The following is a 12,835-nucleotide window of genomic DNA, read 5'->3' as shown; positions in this document are numbered from 1 at the left end:
GAACTGGCTGGACACATGGGAAAGCTCTTACGCATTCACACCAAGGTTCCTGTGGACACCACTTGTCATTGGGTAGGGTCCCCACTAAGCGCCCCCACTTCTGGATTCACAGACTGAAAATGCTTCGCCAGATGGTACACGGCAGAGGCTCTTCCCCTTCATATGTGACCACAGGGCTGACCTCGAACAGGCTCACGGCCTCTGCCCAGCTCTGCTCAGTACACCTCCTCCAGCCACTACCTCAGGGCCCACCTAAAACTGTCCAGCTGTGACCTGGGACCTCAGGGCCACAGAACCTGCAGGAAGCTGGAGACAGAAACAGCTCCTGTTGGGCACCCCCCCCCTCAGGAGCCTGGTGGGTAGCAGGCGTCCAAAGTATCCTTCCTTTCCAACTGTTCCAGCAATGTCAGCCCTAACACACAGCCCTAACTGATAGCCCTATCACACACACACACACACACACACACACACACACACTCATACACACACACTCCACGCTGCTGCTGCACTGTACAGGGCTGGCCACTGCCTGCCCTCCCGGAAGTCACCGGGCTTCAGGGCACGACCCATATTGTTGTATAGCCTTGCACAGAGTCATTCTCTGTTGATGTCTAAAAAACAATTACTCAAGCTAGACTTGGAGACCAGGAGGAAGAAGCCAGAAGCCATTCTAGGCCAGTCATTCTCAAGCTTTTGTCTGCGTGGAAACCCCTGGAGAGCTTATGTAGACCCAGATTTCTGACCTGCTGGGTTTGAATGGGGCCAGAGGCTGTCCCTGTTGGCTCAGCACCTCTTCCTGAGAGGCTGTCCTCTGGGGATGGTCTGTGCCAGCACACACCTCCCCCCCCCATACAGCCTGAAAGGGGGAGGAGAGGGAGAGGAGATTTCCCAGCTGGATGTTCTGGCATACACCTGTAATCTCCAGCCCACTCTGCCTTTACACATGGATCACTTCCAGTGCACAAACCTCCCTCAAACCAAGACAGTGGACACACCAGTTTTATCAACTGGGGCCTCAACAGCCAGGAAGCTCCCTGTCTGAATGCTGTTACGTTATTAGTATAAAACACTCTGACTGAAGGAGATTGAGCGAAGGATTCATTTGGTTTACACTTCGAGCTCACTGGGGAAAGTCTAGGCAGCAGCTAGAGGAACAAGGAGTCAGGAAGCATGAAGTGACCCCGCTTGCTGTCTGGTTCAACAGCACATGCTTCACCAGGCTCCTCATGCAACCCAAGAGGACCTGCCTAGGAAACAGTTCCCCCCACAGTGGACTTGGCCCTCCTGAGCCAGTTAAAAGTTACTCAATGCTCCACAGATGTGCTCCCAGGTCAGTCTGACCTCAGGATTCTTCAGCCGAGGCTGTCCTCTCAGATGACGTAGGCTGTGTCAGGCTGACAGCGAAAGCTAACAGGGACTCTCCCTAAGTCATAGCCAAGCGTAGCCAATGCCAAGGATTGCAGCTCCTTCCCAGAAGTGGCCGCCCTAAGCCATCCTACCATGTGTGTGGCAGAGCAAGAGGCCAGGCCAGGCCAGAGACATAGACTCCTCAGAGCATGCCATGCGCTCCACACATTCTGACTAAAGGGGTGACATTTGGTCAGCTGAGTCTGTTGACATTAGACAAGCACAATATCCCTTTTACAAACATCACTGTCCTCCCGTATCAACACTGTTCTCTTCGTAATGTGACTTAAATGTATAACATGGCAACGTCAGGTAAAGTTTTTGCACATTTTTACAATTTACAATCAACGGTAAAGCCAATTTTTTTTTTCTGATTAAGTGCTTTAAAACTGAAAACCCAATAAAATTAAAATCAAACCCATTTGTTTTGATGATAGATAGTGGTGCTTTTTTAGACGCTCACTTGCCAATATCCAAATCAGAGCATCAGGGGAGCTTTATGGGAAGTGTTTTAACTTCAGCAAAGCAAAGGCACACTGTGGTAGGCCTCTAACATGAGCCAATAACTCCTCCAATTCATTTGCTGCTTGAGGATGACACATCCCTTCCAAGTCCCTTCCATGACTCAGCGGCAGCTCTCTCTGTGTCTGATCTCTGCACAGGGCTGCCTACTCACGACCCTGCTCTCCCTTCCCTGTGGTCTGCCCCAGGCATTCCCAACCTGCACCTAACTCATCCTCTGCACACACAACGCCACACCCCCTTTGGAGTCTCATTGCGTTTTGAATGAAGTGAGCTTTAGACTTTGCAGTACCCAGGCCCCTGGGCTGGACCGCTGCCTGTACTTCCCAGCTCCAGAGCCGTCCGGTATCTTCTCTCATGATAGCTTCTGGGCTGGACCACTGCCTGCTGCTCCCCAGCTCCAGGTGTCACTCTGAGCTCTCTTTTCCGCTTCTCATCCTCCCCAACCCCACTTCACTGATTAGGTCCATGCACATGTCTTCTCTGCTCCAGCTGTCTCTCCTTCTGACTTGCCTGCCCTCTGTGCCTCCCATCAGCTCCATTTGACTTCCTTCAGGGAGTTTCAGCCACTGCAGGGCACCCCTGCCAGCCATGCAGCACGAAGCTCTGTCTTCTGTCTTGTCTTTGTTTGTGTTGGCTTTCTGCCTTCGCATTAGCCTGGGTCACAGAAGCTGCTCTTACAGATAAAACTCTGGGTCCTCATGGCTAGTGAGAGCCATTTTTAGTTTACTTTTCACTTAGGAAAATTGACGAGATAGCTCCTGATTGACAGGCGGATTGCCTCCACCCACTGGCCCAATAGCTCCTCTTACCCCTGTGTCAGGCTCCTAGAGGCTGCAGAGGGGGGAGGTGAACACCACAGCAGCCCTCCATTCCTGAGCTGAGTGGGGATGTATCTGCAGGGCAGTGGGGGGATGCTACTGTCCATCACCCCTGTTTCTCAGGCTGACCATTTCACCTTCACTGAGTGGAGCTATCAGTCATCATGATTAGGGTGTCCCCTCCATGCTGGTGTGATGAGGTCCAGGTCATCTCTGATAGGCTGGTATCAATCTTAGACAATGACATCACAGCAGAAGCCCAAGATGGCAGCAGATGAAAGTGTAACATTCAAACATAGTTAGAGGTAGGTAAGGCTGATCAAAGGTGAGCCTCAGAGGCTGCAGGCCAGATATGTGTTTGAATTTTTCTGAATAGTCCTCAGCTGGAAATAGAGACCAAAAAAATTGTCCCAGCAATTAACCAAGTTTTGACTGCTCCATAGAGAAGGGGGTTTAGCATTGCAAGCCTCAGGAACTCTGGACCAGGCTCTTCTTCTGTATGCCCAATCTGCCCACTGTCTTTTGTAGCTTCAGTCTGTCTGTCTGTTTTTTAGGGTCTGCCTTAGTTAAGGTTTTACTGCTGTGAGGAGACATCATGACCACGGCAACTCTGAGGTGCTAACTGTTCCAAATGGCAGAAAGCGGGTAAGGAGATCTGTTGCTGAGGAGCAGGACATCGCCATGTCAACCCTCAGCACCTTCCCCAGTCAGCCACAGAAGGAGTTCCAGAAGTACTTGGGGCAGTGGCCTACAAGAACACAGCCCAAAGTCCTGTGTTAGAGCCCGTGGGCCACCTGTTTGTATCTTCCAGCCATTGTGATAAATCCCACGCTTCGGGTGGCTTCAAGCAAGGTGATCGGGTGGCTTCAAGCAAGGTGAACCTACCATCTATTTTTGGTACGTGTGTTTACATGTATGGTGTGGTGGGTAGTGTTAGCATGTGCATTTGGGTCTGTGAAGCTGTATGCATGCAGAGGAGGATGTCAGAATATCGCTTTCTCCCTGACACTGGAGCTAGTCTGCTGTCCAGGAAGCCTGGAGGAGCCTCCAGTCTATACCCAGCACAACTATGGGGCTCCAGGTGCATGTAGCCTTGCCATACTTTTTAAGTGGGTCCTGAGGTTTGGAGTCAGATCCTCATACTTGAGGTCAAGCACTCTTCCCTCACCAGCCATCTCCCCAGCCCAGAATGTATCATCTTAAAGTTCTGGAGGCTGGAAGAAGCCCTAGTTCCTGTACCAGATCCGAGGGACTGATGCCTACACTCGGGAGGCAGCATCAGAGGCTTCTTCCTTCCCTTTCCCCCTTGTAGAGAATTCTCACTCCTTGCATGGCTGACAGCCTTTTCCTCTATCTTCAGATCTCACCTAGCCCATCCTCTGCTCCCTTTGGGGTGTTTGTTTATTTATTTGTTGGCTTGTTACTCCTGACCTTAACACTGACTTTCCCATCTCCTTCTTATAAGGGCTCAGATGATATACCGAATTTAGCAGACAATCTAAAACAGAGATCCTGAGAAAAGATCTCTCAGGATCTTTTCTTTGTGGGGGATGGGAGGTATCTGTGGGGGAGTCACACTTTCGCACGCATGTGGAGAACAGAGGTCAGGTCAACTTTGACCGCCTTGTTTTTGCGACAGAGTCTCTTGCCGAGCCTGAAGTCAAGGATTTAGCTAGGCTGGCTGGCCAGTGAGCCCCAGAGGGCCAACAACATCTTGGTCTCCCCGAAGCTGGGATCACTAATCTTGAGCAACCACAGCCACATCTTTACATGGGTGCTGGGGATTGAAGTGTCTACATGGCAGGTTCTTTATTCACTGGGCCTTCTTCACTTGCCACAGAAGTCTTGTATATCAAGGAGCATAATCACAACGATGAGGCTGTGAATGTGGATTTTGTGGCCTTATTCGGCTGTCACTGTACTAAACACCGAAGAAGATGGAAATGGTTCAGATCAGAGTGCTTCTCTATTGAAAGTCACTCTTCCTTAGAGACACTCAAGACTCATGGTGCAGTTAGAAGTGGGTGTGTGACCTGGCAACTAAATGCTCTTGCAGAAGAGCAAGGGAGGCCTGGGAAAGGCTCTGAGGCCCACTGTCCCACACTGGATCCCAGCTGTGCACCACGGAAATATTTTCTCTTCTCCACAACTGCAAAGGTTGCACCTGCTGTGTGGATTAGGCAATGGCTACATTTCCATGGACTTGGGAGCCCTGAAAGTCTTACTTAAAATAGATGTTTCCAGAAGAGTAAAATGGAAAAGAAGTAACTGCCTGTTAACACTTTATACCCAGATTTGGACAGAAGCTGCTGTCTCAGGAGACACCGAGACAGTGACATGATCGGGGGACATTGCGTCCCTTCCCTCTGTTTGACCTTGTCCCACCCCACACGGATGGCTTCCATCTGAGAATGCAAATACCTCTGAGTTTGCACCTCTCAGAAACTCCAAGGAATCAATCCCCTTGTTGCCACAGCTGAAATGGCTTTGCAGTTCCAGCTAATGTCATAGTGACCATAGTCACTTTTCCCAAACAGGATGACCTGTGTCCACAGATACACCCAGGGGCTCCAGCATGGAGCCATGCAGGAACCCTGGCCAGGTTCCTCCTGAATGCTCACCCATTCCTTCTCCCTCAGCCAAACGATCAGCCACCCTCTCTGCCCATCTCCAACCACACTTCCCACCTGGTCCATGTTCTGGATTCCCTGTCACACTCAGCCAAGCTACGCCACCCTGCTTAGACGGAACTGGCTTCCCCATACCTGGCACCCTCCTTGCCTCAACCCTACCCATTGAGTGACTCTCCCACCAGCTCCTTGAACAGCCACCATCTCCCCAGCCTCCCTTCCCCCAGCTCTGACCCACAAGCACCCTGCATCTTTCCTCCTGCTGTCCAGGCTGCACCATCATCCTGCTATGACCTGTTTGCACCAGTTTCTTTCACACTTGAAAGCTCTGGCTGTGATGTTCTGCTCACTCCAGTACTCTCCCTTGGCTTTTGATAATGGTGGTTGCTCGGGCTACATTACTACCAGCTGCTCGTGTTTCCTGGCAACCTCCTTTGCCTCCCCTGGACCACAGGAAGCATATATTCCGCAGCCTGCTTCACAGCATTGGACACATCCTGCAGGCTTTTCCTGCACTCTCTACCCCATTGTGTATTTACTGTTCTCGTGTGTTTGCTTGTGTTTCCCTCGCTGGGCTATGCTGAAGAGGCTATTGTCTCCATCTCCCTGAGCCTTTCTTGGGGCTGCAGAATTCCACCAAGACTCTGCGGCACTCTGCCTCACCTTGCTTGCTGTCTAGGGAGGGGAGGGACCCTGGAGAAGTAAAGATTCTTGACCACCTGAGGTTGGAGTCCCGTGGTCAGTGCCACTTGCCTCTTTTGTGGGTTTCAGGTTGTCCCTATGTGACAAGGCCAGGGCCGGCAGCCCTTGCTGGACCTAGACTCAGGAGCCATGAGCCAAGGCGTGTCAGGCAGCATCTCTAGTCCAGGTGCTGCAAAACTGTCCTCCTGCTGCTGCCGTCTGCTGAGCAGTGACTGTCCTTGGCAGAGGCCAGAGTTTCAGTGCACACACACACTTCATCCCTACCCAGCGTGTGCACACGTGCCTTTGTTCTCTTTCCTCACATGAAGGCAAGCCACACAGGGTCCAAAAGCATGGTGACCTCGGGATGGGGCACTTGAGGGAGAAGGTCACTTCCAAAGGAGAACAACTACTACCATGTCCTCTGAGGACTCTGAGCTTCCCTCAATGTCTTTTTAGTATCTGCCTGAGGCCAAGTGGAAAGCAGGGCCCCACTTCCCATCTCTTCAGCCAGTTTCACCCCAACGGTCAGGACATGGTCTGGACAAAATCACTTTGGTTTCTCAGAAAAGGCAGATGGAAGCTTTCTTCTTAATTGCACAATCTCAAAGCAGACTCGGCATCCTGATGAATAGCCACAGCCATCATGTCCCCAGGAGTAGGAAGTGACCCCTGGTGAGGCTTGACTTGTCCCTCAAAAATCTACACCTATGCGTATGTGCCACACACATCTCCCAGGCCCCCAGCCCCAGAGCCACCAGGCCAGGGAACAAAGAGATATTCCTAAGTCAGAACACACAGTGGCAGCACCCTGAAGGCAGCATGAACCCCCTCCTCAAAGGAGGCTGCCCTCCCCCCGCATGTGTTTTGCTCTTGCGTCTCCCAAACAAGCTGATGCTGTAGAATCTTTGCCAGAAGTCCTCTGTGCTCCTCTCCAGACTTGCAGGCCATCACACCACTGTGTGACATCAGCACCAGCCTCAACTTCCACGGAGGATGTTATTATCCCTTTAAGATGTCAAATTACTTTTCCAGGAGCTGCTGACTATTTTCCTCACACATACAAAGAGATGAGCACCATGCTTTGCAGGGCTGGAGAGAGGCCGGTGAGGAAGTGGGGTCTGTGCTCATGCCTGTGATAAGCCCTGACACAGATTTTCAGTAGGCGAGCATTTGGAAGCATAAAATCTCCACCATCTCCTTCTTGTGAATAGTAGGGGAGGCTTACAATGCTGGTGTGTTTCTGCATTTTAAAACAACGGTGGGAAGTGCCAGTCCCTTGAAGAGGGTTTCCAGGAGAGCATGGCCTCAAGCCACACTGCATCAGACACCCCGCCCCCAGCACCCCCCCAAACACACACAACTCTACTCCGGGAAGTGCAAGAAGGAAAAACATTTCCATGGAACTGCTCCGCCTAGCAGAGGAGGAACTACAGATCCTGGACGAAGAAAACAGCCTTTGGTTCTCTTAAATTCTGTTTAAGTAATTGGTGATAAGAAGTACTGCTTCGTGACCCTAGCCAATCTGTAGAGGAGGCCCCCCCCCAAAAAAAAAAAAAACACTGCTGGGAATCTGCTGAGAACATTAATAATGAGCCATCAATGCTTTCCTCGCCAGCATGTGATCTGGAGCCCAGCTCTTAAGCTCATGGTCTAGCACCAGTGACCCACGACAGCATGTCTACACTGATGCCAACAGGACAGACAGCTGCCCAGTGTCCTTCGAGGGCTAACAGACCCTTCCTGGCTTTTTCCATTGCATCTCCTTCCACCCTGTATTCTGCCCCACCCTCACCCCACCCCCCAGCACCTCTGAAAAACGACTTCTCCAGCATTCCCAGAGTCGGTTTCCCTGAAGCTGCTGCAGGAGACTCTTTCTCTGTAAACCCCAGAACAGTCTCCACCATGTGCTAACCGTCATGTGTGCATCAGATGCCAGCACTGCTCCTGAATCCCAGCCTCCAGACACAGACTGTGTCCTTCAGAAATCACCTTGTTCCAGACACTATGTTACAGTGCCAGAAAACAGACAAAAGGCGAGAAGGGATGCCTGAGTGCTGAGTGGCCAGCCTATAGGCCAGACTGTCACTACCCTAATATCCAGGGAGACAGAGCTCGCCCTACGGCAGCTGAAAAGGCCACAGGAGTTTGGTAGGTGAGACTCCCAGCATCACTCACCCTGCTTCTCTGAGGTAAGTTTTCTCCCTGGCCTGGCTCATCAATTGAGCCACACGGGGATCTGAATGTCTCTGCCTGCCAGGCACTGTATGAGAAACAAGTACCACCATGCCCAGATCTCACGCTCGCATGCCAAGCACTCCGCTGGCTGAACCATCTGCCTAAATCCCGTGAGCACATTTTTACCAAGTGCTGCCCAGGAATCTGGGCTGCTGGAAGTGGAGGTGTGTGTTCTGGGCACTCCTGGCTCTGCGCAGGGGGTGTCCTCCACACAGTGCCTATCTGCGAAGGCATATGTCTTCTTCAGAGACATTTATGAGCACGGCTCCGAAGCCTCGCTTATTGTCAGACACCCACACTCATCTTTCTCCCTCCCTGGAGCCCTCTGGTCCTCGGGAATCACAGTTTGTCCGCACACAGCCCACAGAGCAGAAAGGACTGTGGGATGTCAAAGCCAACCTACCGAGTCCCGAGCCAACAGTGGAGCTGCCATGTTCGCCTCCACCTTTGATCTCAGGGTCCAGTCATTGTTCCAAGGCACAGCCACCCTTTCCAGAATTCCAGCTTTGGCTACGAGGGTCAGAAAATACGTCACCTTTTCTGGCAAATAAACAGTGTGCCTACAACGGTGACCAGCTTGCTGCCATCTCTACCAACTCACAGAAACTGACACAGGCCCCAGGTGGTCCAGGCAGTATCTGCCACCTCTGAAGGTTGCGTAGCTTCGACTAATGGATGACACCTACTTAGGAGAAACCCTGCACATCATTATTAGAATGGAAGAGGTGATCTGGTACTCCTAGAGGTAAGAAGGCTGATGTACCATCTAGAGCTGAGGGCTCCTCAGTCTCTTATTAAATCCACACTGACCAGCTCTTTGTCTCTATATTAGTAGTCATCTACTGGGAAAAGAAGCTTCTCTGACAGAAAGTTGAGAGACGGCCTAATCTACAGGTATACAGATAACTACTCTCAGGTCTGCTAACCACTACGTCCGTTAGAAGAACAGTAATTATAGATTTTCCCCAAGCATCTATGACCCAGACAGCCATGGATTCTTGGCCCAGCTAAACAATTAGGCATGAGCTTTTTCCCTTGAGGAATGGTTCTCAAATACAATCATAAAAATGATTGGTGACTCCTATAATATTCATGCCCCTATTGCAACAGGAATGTCTAACCAGGTCAATCACTACGGTATCCCCAGGGCCCACAGATGGGACGTTGCTGATCACTCTTCTCCAGTAGCGTGCACACCACCTTCAAGACTGTGAGGGTTGTTACCCGCTTGATTTCCCTGCATCCTGCGACTCACTGTGTGGTCTCGACACTAGGTTTTAAAAAGATCAGAGAAAGGACTGAAAGAAGACTCGATAGTTGATAGCACATGCTGCAGGATCCAGGTTCAGTCCCCGGCACCCACATGGTGGCTCACAGCTATCTGTAACTCCAGTTCCACAGGCTTCAGCACCCTCTCCTGGCCTCCAGGGCTCCACGTGCATGCGGTTCACATATATACATGCAGACAGAACACTCATATGCACAATGTAAAATAATAATAATAATTTTAAAAAGAGCACATGAAATTGGAGGGGAACCGTGGGGGATAAAACAGGAGAGGGATTAGAGGAACGGGAGACAGATTTTATCATCTATATTTTTAAATATTAAAATCAAAATTACTTTTAAAAAGAGACTGATATGACAGAAGGGAGCAGAAAGGGGAGCGCAGAAGCTTCCCAGAGTTGGAGACCCAGTGCCCCTGTCCCCATAAGCTTTCAGTTTCCCCAAGGCTCAGGCCACAGTCAGGAAGGGGCTGCACTATCCCCCACAGCTGGGAGCAAACCATGTGTATCTCAGCATCGGACCATGAGGAGCAGTCAGGGTGACAGAGGGCGAGCCCTGGTCGGCTGCAGAGGGAATCCCAGGGGCCCAAGTGTGAGGGGCAGGGGTGCTGTGGGGAGGAGAAGGAGGGGGTGAGGCTTCTCTAAGTCTATCTAATAGTGGCTGCTAAGGTGCAAAATCTGTGGAAGGGCGATAAAAGGACCCCAGCACGTGATTTTGAAGGACTCCTCTGCCTTCTTGAGACTTGAGGGGACAAAAAGTAGGAAGATGTGACATTGCAAAAGGCTCTGACGTAAGAGCTAAGCCTGACTGTCTGGCCTCATTAGCAACGAGATGTTAGAAAGAAACCCACACATTTGGGAAGGGAAGACAAGACTTCTGTGTTCAAAGTCTTGGGAAGAAATGTGGGATGGGATCATCCCTAAAGTCTCCATGTCCACCTGTGCCTGCTGACACAACACCTCTGCTTATCCTAGAACCCCTGGCCCTGACTGGTACCAGTGTCTCTGAGAACAGGGCTTGTCTTTTCCCTTCCCAGAAAACAGACCTAGATAAGGGAGAGGAAGATCACTGACAGACAGGAACCTGGGGCAGAATGGGAAGGCGGAAGCAGGTGCCCAGCGAGTGATGAGTGGCTGGGATTCAGGACCCCACACACAAGCAAAACTTCCATATAGAGATGGAACTGTGGCACAGGGCACAGGACCTCCACCTAACCCTCACAGGCTAGAGGGGCTCTCCCCAGCGGATGTGTTCGCGTTTGTGCTCAGATGTCACATAAAGTAGAAATAAATTAGCCTGAGGAGGAAGCAGCTCAGCAAAAAGACGTGGTCCACACATCTCACTATCATGGACATCAAGCGAGGCTGCTGTGGGTGTGGAAGAGCCCAGAAGAGACAGAGGGATGTCTACTTGGTACGGGGTGGGGTGGGCAGGCTAAAACTATGGGCTTGATTGCATTTTAATAACGGCTCCTGGGTATGAAGAGGAAGAGGAAGAACCAAGGTGCCGCACACAGATGAATCAGAGACACAGAGAGGGACAAAGTCCATTCTCTTCTGTGCCAGGCCACTGGGGCACAGGTAAAGGATGGAGTGAGGGTGAGAACTGGGCGTCAGCAGCCAGCAGGGAGGGTTAGGGGCCTCCCCACGCCATCTGTCCTTAGAAGGCCCTGAGAATACGGTATCCTGTCCACGGATGTGTCAAGCAATCTTGTCATCCGCCTGGGGGTTCTGAACGGGAGGAAGGAGGTTTCCCATGAGAAATCAGAGCTTGGAGCTGCGCCGCATGTGTGCAGGGGTTCCAGTTCCAAGCTGCTGGTGTGGTTGAGGGAATCTGGAGCCAAGAAATAGATGTAAAAACTTGCCTCGGATGGGTGAAGCCCAGGGCCCCCCAGCTAAAGGCAAACAAAGTCCCTCTGTGGGAACGTTTTCGCAAGCCGGGACACATGTGGGCTGGCCTCCAGCACAGCTCCAGCTGGGGCTGCACATGCCACTTCCATTTCCTGTGCGGCACTGCTGAGCTCGCAGATATCTGCCTGCCGCCCCAGTTCCCGCCAGAGGGAAAGCACTGTGGAGCAAAAGCCGGCTGAGGGTCTGCAGCGAAAGCACGAGACAGGCCCAGAGCAGACTGACATCCGAAAGCAGGAGAGCCACCAAAACGGTTAAAGTTGATGCTGAAGAGATAGCTGCGAGAGTGAAAGCCCAAGCATGTGTTCAAATCCTCAGCACCCACAAAAAAAGCCGACTTGACTGCAAATACCTGGAAACCCAGTGCTGAGGGTGCTGGAAGAGATTGACTTGCCATAGATGTTTGCAACTTTGATAATTAAACAGATAGGTAGATAGATAGAGAGAGAGAGAGAGAGAGAGAGAGAGAGATGACTGACAGAGATAGACAGATAGATACATACATACATATATACATACATAGACAGACTGACAGACAGACAGATCATTGACAGAGGGTCAACGGACACAGTACACTGCCCATTCAGACCCGAAAGAAGTCCTCATGGCATTTTACACTCAGTACCGTAGTCTCGGTTTATAAGACAGAGATTACAAAATCTGAAACCAACAACAAGAAAACCACCACAGTCTCTGCCTAGTGACATGGCCTAGCAGCCAAAAGCGCTCCCCACCGAGCCTGGCAACCTGGGCACCATCCCGGAACCCAAGGTGGGAGGATAGACATGACCCTCAAAAGTCGTCCTCTGTCCTCCACCTGTGCACTGTGGCGCTTGTGTGCCTATACTCACACACACATACCCACACCCCACACACACACTAATAATAATAATAATTTTTAAACTCAAAATATAAACAGCCACATCTAGGCATGGTGACTCACACCTATAATCCCAATATCAATCACTCCCCGATGTCGTCACGTGTGCGGCGAAGCCTGTCACTGAGCCAGACTCACCAATTCCTCTTTATCCTAGGTGTGAACGCGCAGGAGAACAAGAGCGCCTAGCACATTTGGCGCTTGTGTCATCGTCCCTCGGAGCTCTGACACAAGCAGTGTGAAGAAGAAAGGCATTAACTTGGCTCACATCTTGGCACTGGGATGAGCTGTGGGGGAGGAGGGGGGCCCCCAAAGTGGCATCCTTGATTGGGGTGAAGGGTGCGGCTCTCCTCAGCTGGTGAAAGGGTCCTGTGCACACCCAAGAGTGGTGAGTGGTAAGAGAGCAAGGCTGGGTTACATTGGTGCTCACCCAAGGTACACTGGATTCTCAGAGCGAGAGGA

Source organism: Meriones unguiculatus, chromosome 19 (genome assembly GCF_030254825.1).
Source record: "Meriones unguiculatus strain TT.TT164.6M chromosome 19, Bangor_MerUng_6.1, whole genome shotgun sequence".
Classification (NCBI taxonomy): domain Eukaryota; kingdom Metazoa; phylum Chordata; class Mammalia; order Rodentia; family Muridae; genus Meriones; species Meriones unguiculatus.
The sequence above is the reverse complement of the archived record's forward strand: the minus strand, read 5'-3'. Positions refer to the sequence as shown.